General features: G+C 37.4%; 1 pseudogene; it reads right to left on the bottom strand.

Moving 5' to 3' along the window:
- The window catches only part of LOC107691474 (meiosis 1 arrest protein-like), a 54,257-nt pseudogene that overhangs the window by 3,638 nt on the left and 43,616 nt on the right, over positions 1-7,003 (bottom strand).

Consider the following 7,003-nt stretch of genomic DNA (forward strand, 5'->3'; position numbering starts at 1 on the left):
ACATTGACAACACAATAGGGAAAAAGTGTCACAGAGAGAAAAAATAAATAAAAATGTAGGTTGTACAAAAATAGCCTATTAGCTAATTTTATTCATCTTGTCAAAATACTAAATTCGTTTGAAATTTTTCTGTTAACACAGTAGGAAAAGTGTTGCAGAGAAAAATAAATAAATACGTCATCTTTTATTTAAAATTATAAGCTAAGCAAAATATAAACAAAACCGAGCTGAACGTCCTTCAAGGACAGTGCATCCACACTTTGCTCCATCCTTATTCTGCTCTGTCACTCATCGACAACCTGCCTGTTCTGTCTGAGGGCCGTATATTTACCACAGGTACAGCCTGCTCTGAGCATCGTTATGCACATTCTGCGCACAGACCACGCAAATAAAACGCGTGACGTTTAAAGCATGCGTGCAGCGCGTGCATAACAGTCCTGAGCGCAAGCTGTACCGGTGGTCAATAAGAATAAAGCGCAGATATGCTGTAAAAAATCCGGTCGGGAATGCAGACCTCTACTCCAAATGGTTGTGATGAGCGGGTGAGCAAACCTCTAATTCTCAGGTGCAGGTAAAGGTTGGAGTCCAGACAGAGAGGGTTAAAGACAGAGTCTTTCTCAAGCTGATCCAGGGAGCTCTGGACACAGCGATCACATGATCATCATCAAAGTGTAGTATCAAAGATGATCATGATCAGTTTTTAAAGTGTAAGTGAACATTTATTTCATTTACCTTAAAGTCGTTTCAAACCTGTATGAATTTCTTTCTTCTGTGGAACTTAAAAGAAGATCTTCAGAAAAACGTCTCTGTGCTTTTTTTAATAACGCAATTAAAGTTATTGGACCTTATCCTTCTTCACCATTTCTTCATTTGAAGAAAAACAAGTCATACAGGTTTAGAGTGGCATGAAGAAAAATGATGAGGAGTAAATGATGACAGAATTGTCATTTTAATCTATACCTTTATTAATAGTAATTATATTCATTACAAAGATCCAGTTGTTGATGCTAAATACTAGAATTGAGTTGTGTTTGAGCCATTCAGTGTTTTTTACACCATGTTTGTTATGTCAGGACTATGCATTACTAGTCTATAATATCTGAGCATAAAGTAATGGTACCTCCACAGAGGCGAGTGCAGGAAGTGGTGGGTCCTCCATTGAGACAGGCAGGCAGCAGGGTAGCATAAGTTCTCGTGTCAGCACAGGTTTCAAAAGCAGAGAGAGCGAACCAGAGGACTGAAGTATATAGTAGGAGAGCACACCAGAACCTGACCCTGACTCTGAGCGCACCAAAAGGAACCAGTCACGGGTCTAAGTAAACAAAAAAGTTTAAAAAGTTTTTAACAACATTTTCAGATGCCTCACATAACAGATTATCACACAGCTGTACTCTATGAACACACACACACACACACACACACACACACACACACACACATTTTAGTATGTGGCAGAGAGCATGAAATGTCTGTTGGTTTGTTTCCATTTCATTCCAGTCCAGCTGCCAGCATGAGGTTGGTCTGATGATGAGAGGTAGTCCATACAGCACAGACTGACACACTCCACTGGCATGAAGAACTCTACATCTCACACACACACACACACACACACACACACACACACACACACAGTTAGCTAGACCTGAATGTTTATATTTTTAAATTATGCTTAATTATTGAATTAAATTATTAATACTACTAATACTATTAATACTAGAATTACAATTTAAAACGATTGTTTTCTATTTGACTATATTTAAAAATGTAATTGATTCCTCTGATGGCACAGCTGAATTTTCAAAAGCCATTACTTCAGTCTTCAGTGTCACATCATCCTTCAGAAATCATTCTAATATGCTGATTTGGTACAATAAGAAAGTAACATTTCTTATTATTATCATCAATGTTGTGCTGCTTAAATATTTTTGTGGAAGCCATGATACAATGATTTCAGGATTATTTGATTAATTGAAAGTTTAGAAAAGAACAGTATATAATCGAAACAAATAATTCGTAACTACTACCTCTTTTGATCAATAGAATGCTGCCTTGTTGACTAAAAGCATTACTTTCTTAAAAGAGGTAAGTGTCTCACAAACCCTGCAAAAAAAAAAAAAAACTAAATGTGAGTAAAACTGACAAAGATAAACGTGTGTGAAAGGGAATTATGCAAGTATATGTCATATTGGCCCATAATGACTATGTGGGGACAAGTAGTATGATTATATCACAGTGCCCGGAAAAATGACCTCATGTGCATGAAAATCATATGCAAAACACTCAAGGGGAATACAATGTATGACTGTGGTAGACAGAAGACTCACACACTGAGCTGTTTGTTTGATAAAAACCCGACTCCATCATATTGACTTCTGCATAGACCATTTTTTTCTTCTCCCCTTCACCCTCAAACATCATACATGTACATTAACTGTATTTCAGACGCCACATTCAAACTGAGTTTTTGTGTTTCTGTTGAATATATATGAACACTATTAGTCATCAAATACACTATTGTGGACTTTCCTAGATCTGTGATATATTAAAATATACAGTACAACATCACAGCAGTCTGGGAACGCTGTGATAAAATCTATCACCTATTCGCAAAAAATGTCAGTCATGTTTAAGGCTAATGTATTGACATTTGCTTACAGCTTTGCTGGTAAAACAAAATTTAACTATAGACATGACTGTACTTGACAACTCGCAGATGCTGCTGCGAGGGGATCTGATTGGCCAGACTCTTGTTTGGGGGGTTGGAAATCTTGGATGCTCTCAGTCTTCACTCCAAGGTCAGTAGTGCTGGGAAGTAGGGCTGGGCTGAGAAGTCTCTCCTGCATGTCACACTTCAAACAGACTGCAGAGGGGGACATGAGCAAGCAACATCACACACCCATACATTATAAGCAGACACACAAAACACAACACAACACAAGCTCAACTAAACAATTCATTTTGGAGCTGTGTACAGCAAGAAATTGATTTCCGAATGAATATTTTAGTGGATGCTCATGCAGTATCCGTGTGTGTTTCTACCTGGGCTTGGCCTGGTGTTGGCAGGGTGTGGTGTAGAACCCTGTGATGTGAGAGAAGGGGGTAACAACAAGTGCAGGTGTTCTCGGTCTCTGCCATGGTCATGTAGCCACATTTTAAGAGAGTTCTCCAAGGCCACAACTGTGCCCTCCACCAGCTGCAGATCCATCTCTGTACCCAGCATCAGGCTCTCTACAGGAGGAAGAGAAAGAAAATGTATATAGATAAATATCACTCTCCTATTTCTCTCAACTCAAACTGGCAGCATAATTGTTCATCGGTTTATCATAAAAAGGCAGTTCAAATCCAGGCAGTGTTAAATCTTACACACACAGTTAGCTAGACCTGAATGTTTATATTTTTAAATTATGCTTAATTATTGAATTAAATTATTAATACTACTAATACTATTAATACTAGAATTACAATTTAAAACGATTGTTTTCTATTTGACTATATTTAAAAATGTAATTGATTCCTCTGATGGCACAGCTGAATTTTCAAAAGCCATTACTTCAGTCTTCAGTGTCACATCATCCTTCAGAAATCATTCTAATATGCTGATTTGGTACAATAAGAAAGTAACATTTCTTATTATTATCATCAATGTTGTGCTGCTTAAATATTTTTGTGGAAGCCATGATACAATGATTTCAGGATTATTTGATTAATTGAAAGTTTAGAAAAGAACAGTATATAATCGAAACAAATAATTCGTAACTACTACCTCTTTTGATCAATAGAATGCTGCCTTGTTGACTAAAAGCATTACTTTCTTAAAAGAGGTAAGTGTCTCACAAACCCTGCAAAAAAAAAAAAAAACTAAATGTGAGTAAAACTGACAAAGATAAACGTGTGTGAAAGGGAATTATGCAAGTATATGTCATATTGGCCCATAATGACTATGTGGGGACAAGTAGTATGATTATATCACAGTGCCCGGAAAAATGACCTCATGTGCATGAAAATCATATGCAAAACACTCAAGGGGAATACAATGTATGACTGTGGTAGACAGAAGACTCACACACTGAGCTGTTTGTTTGATAAAAACCCGACTCCATCATATTGACTTCTGCATAGACCATTTTTTTCTTCTCCCCTTCACCCTCAAACATCATACATGTACATTAACTGTATTTCAGACGCCACATTCAAACTGAGTTTTTGTGTTTCTGTTGAATATATATGAACACTATTAGTCATCAAATACACTATTGTGGACTTTCCTAGATCTGTGATATATTAAAATATACAGTACAACATCACAGCAGTCTGGGAACGCTGTGATAAAATCTATCACCTATTCGCAAAAAATGTCAGTCATGTTTAAGGCTAATGTATTGACATTTGCTTACAGCTTTGCTGGTAAAACAAAATTTAACTATAGACATGACTGTACTTGACAACTCGCAGATGCTGCTGCGAGGGGATCTGATTGGCCAGACTCTTGTTTGGGGGGTTGGAAATCTTGGATGCTCTCAGTCTTCACTCCAAGGTCAGTAGTGCTGGGAAGTAGGGCTGGGCTGAGAAGTCTCTCCTGCATGTCACACTTCAAACAGACTGCAGAGGGGGACATGAGCAAGCAACATCACACACCCATACATTATAAGCAGACACACAAAACACAACACAACACAAGCTCAACTAAACAATTCATTTTGGAGCTGTGTACAGCAAGAAATTGATTTCCGAATGAATATTTTAGTGGATGCTCATGCAGTATCCGTGTGTGTTTCTACCTGGGCTTGGCCTGGTGTTGGCAGGGTGTGGTGTAGAACCCTGTGATGTGAGAGAAGGGGGTAACAACAAGTGCAGGTGTTCTCGGTCTCTGCCATGGTCATGTAGCCACATTTTAAGAGAGTTCTCCAAGGCCACAACTGTGCCCTCCACCAGCTGCAGATCCATCTCTGTACCCAGCATCAGGCTCTCTACAGGAGGAAGAGAAAGAAAATGTATATAGATAAATATCACTCTCCTATTTCTCTCAACTCAAACTGGCAGCATAATTGTTCATCGGTTTATCATAAAAAGGCAGTTCAAATCCAGGCAGTGTTAAATCTTGACCTTCCTCCTTTTTCTTTATTATTATGGCCCTGTTGTGATGTTTAACCTCTGAACTCAGCTTCATTCCATATATAAAAACATCTGGCAAACAGCAATTTATGAAAACCTATGTCTTGTGAGACGAAAATTGCAGTACTCAAAACCACCAGTAGAGAGTGGTCAAACCAATTTTGTATCTCATGAAAGGATAACCATTCCAAACAAAGCTTGAAATCTCAAAAAGTGCTTGTGCTATGTGATGTGTATTTTTGTGAATATTTACATAAACAAATCTTGCCATGTTAGCTGTTTTAGCTGGCTCAAAATTCTAATTAAAATGACTGATCTTAGATTATGAATGATCATTCAATGTCTCATATTACAAATATTTATATTTCTGACTTTAACATAAATATCAGTTAACATTTATGTTAATTTAAATGTCTTAAAATTCTGGCATTCCACATTTACTCTTGTCAACTTTCTTTGACAAGAAAAGAAAAATTAATTTTGAAGACTGATGGTTGCTATTTTCCATCCACTGACAAAGAACAGGAACCAAAGCCTTCAAGTGTCAAAAGGATGCAAAGCACCATACAATTAAAATGTATAATAAATGTGTTCCAAACAACTTGGGCACTATATTCCAAGTCCTCTGAAGCCACATGATAGCTTTACACTGATTAGCTGCAATATTAAAACGACCTGCCTAATATCGTGTAAGTACCCCTCGTGCTGCCAAAACATCTCTGATGGGTCAAGGCACTGAATCCACAAGACCCCTGAACGTGTCCTGTGGTATCTGGCACCAAGACATTAGCAGCAGATCATTTAAGTCCTGCAAGTTTTGAGATGGGGCCTTTGTGGATCAGATATGTTGGTCCAGCACATCTCATAGTTTCTAAATCGGATTGAGATCGGGGGAATCTGGAGGTCAAGGCAACACCTTGGACACAGTAGGTGGCGGTATGGCAGTTTGCCAACCACCATAAAACGTCAAAGAAGAAGAAAAAAAATTTGGGGTGGGAGGAAAAATATTTTAAAAATCTTTTGCGTTCTCTCGCAAAACTTTTGCGTTCAATTTGCAAAACTAATTGAGTTCTGACAAACACTTCCTGTTACTTTACAGCTTGCAGTGGTTCATACAGCTCCGTACGTTCACAATCGAGCGGTTCATAGAGTTTTATTTTAAATTTGGACTCATAGAGTCAATGCTTAGTTCAAGGCACGGTTTTACAGTTTATTCAAAAATATACTACACACAGGAAAGCAGATAAGCCCAGAATTTAACAGAAAGCACTAAATTGCATGTTAAGCGAGGAAAAAGACCAAATATGCTATAGAAATTGTTAAAAATATATACTGTGTACATGCAAGCAGATGAGCCTCCCCCATAGTAAACCGCGCTTAACGTGGCTTAGAAGACTTTTATATTTTATTAAAACAGGCAAGCAACGCGCTAATCTATTAAGCAACATTAAGAGTTTTTTTATATGTGGGAGAAAACACATGAAACTTGTGCGTTTCGTTCATATTCTGGGCTCATCTGCATTCCTGTGCATAATATATTTTATTAATATACTGTATAAACATATTTGGAATTTTTATATCACCGTCTTCGTCCATTAGCCTACCTTAACCGTTTTCTGTAAAGGTTTTCTATGGGGAGAAAAAGCTTAACGTGTATTAACGTGTTGCGTTCATATTCTGGGCTATCCTGCTTTATTAATAGTAATATTATTAATAAGGTTATTAATATTAATACTGTAATTAGTATTAATAGTAATTATTAATACCTAATTTGGTCCTCCAATGACCCTCTTTTAGTACATTAAGCCACATCAAGTCCCAAAACCGTGCCTTGAACTAAGCACTGACTGTATTTCTTTATACTGGAGTCCAAGTTCAAAATAAAACTCTA

This window comes from Sinocyclocheilus anshuiensis, unplaced genomic scaffold, assembly GCF_001515605.1.
Source record: "Sinocyclocheilus anshuiensis isolate Anshui unplaced genomic scaffold, SAMN03320099.WGS_v1.1 scaffold514, whole genome shotgun sequence".
NCBI classification, from domain to species: domain Eukaryota; kingdom Metazoa; phylum Chordata; class Actinopteri; order Cypriniformes; family Cyprinidae; genus Sinocyclocheilus; species Sinocyclocheilus anshuiensis.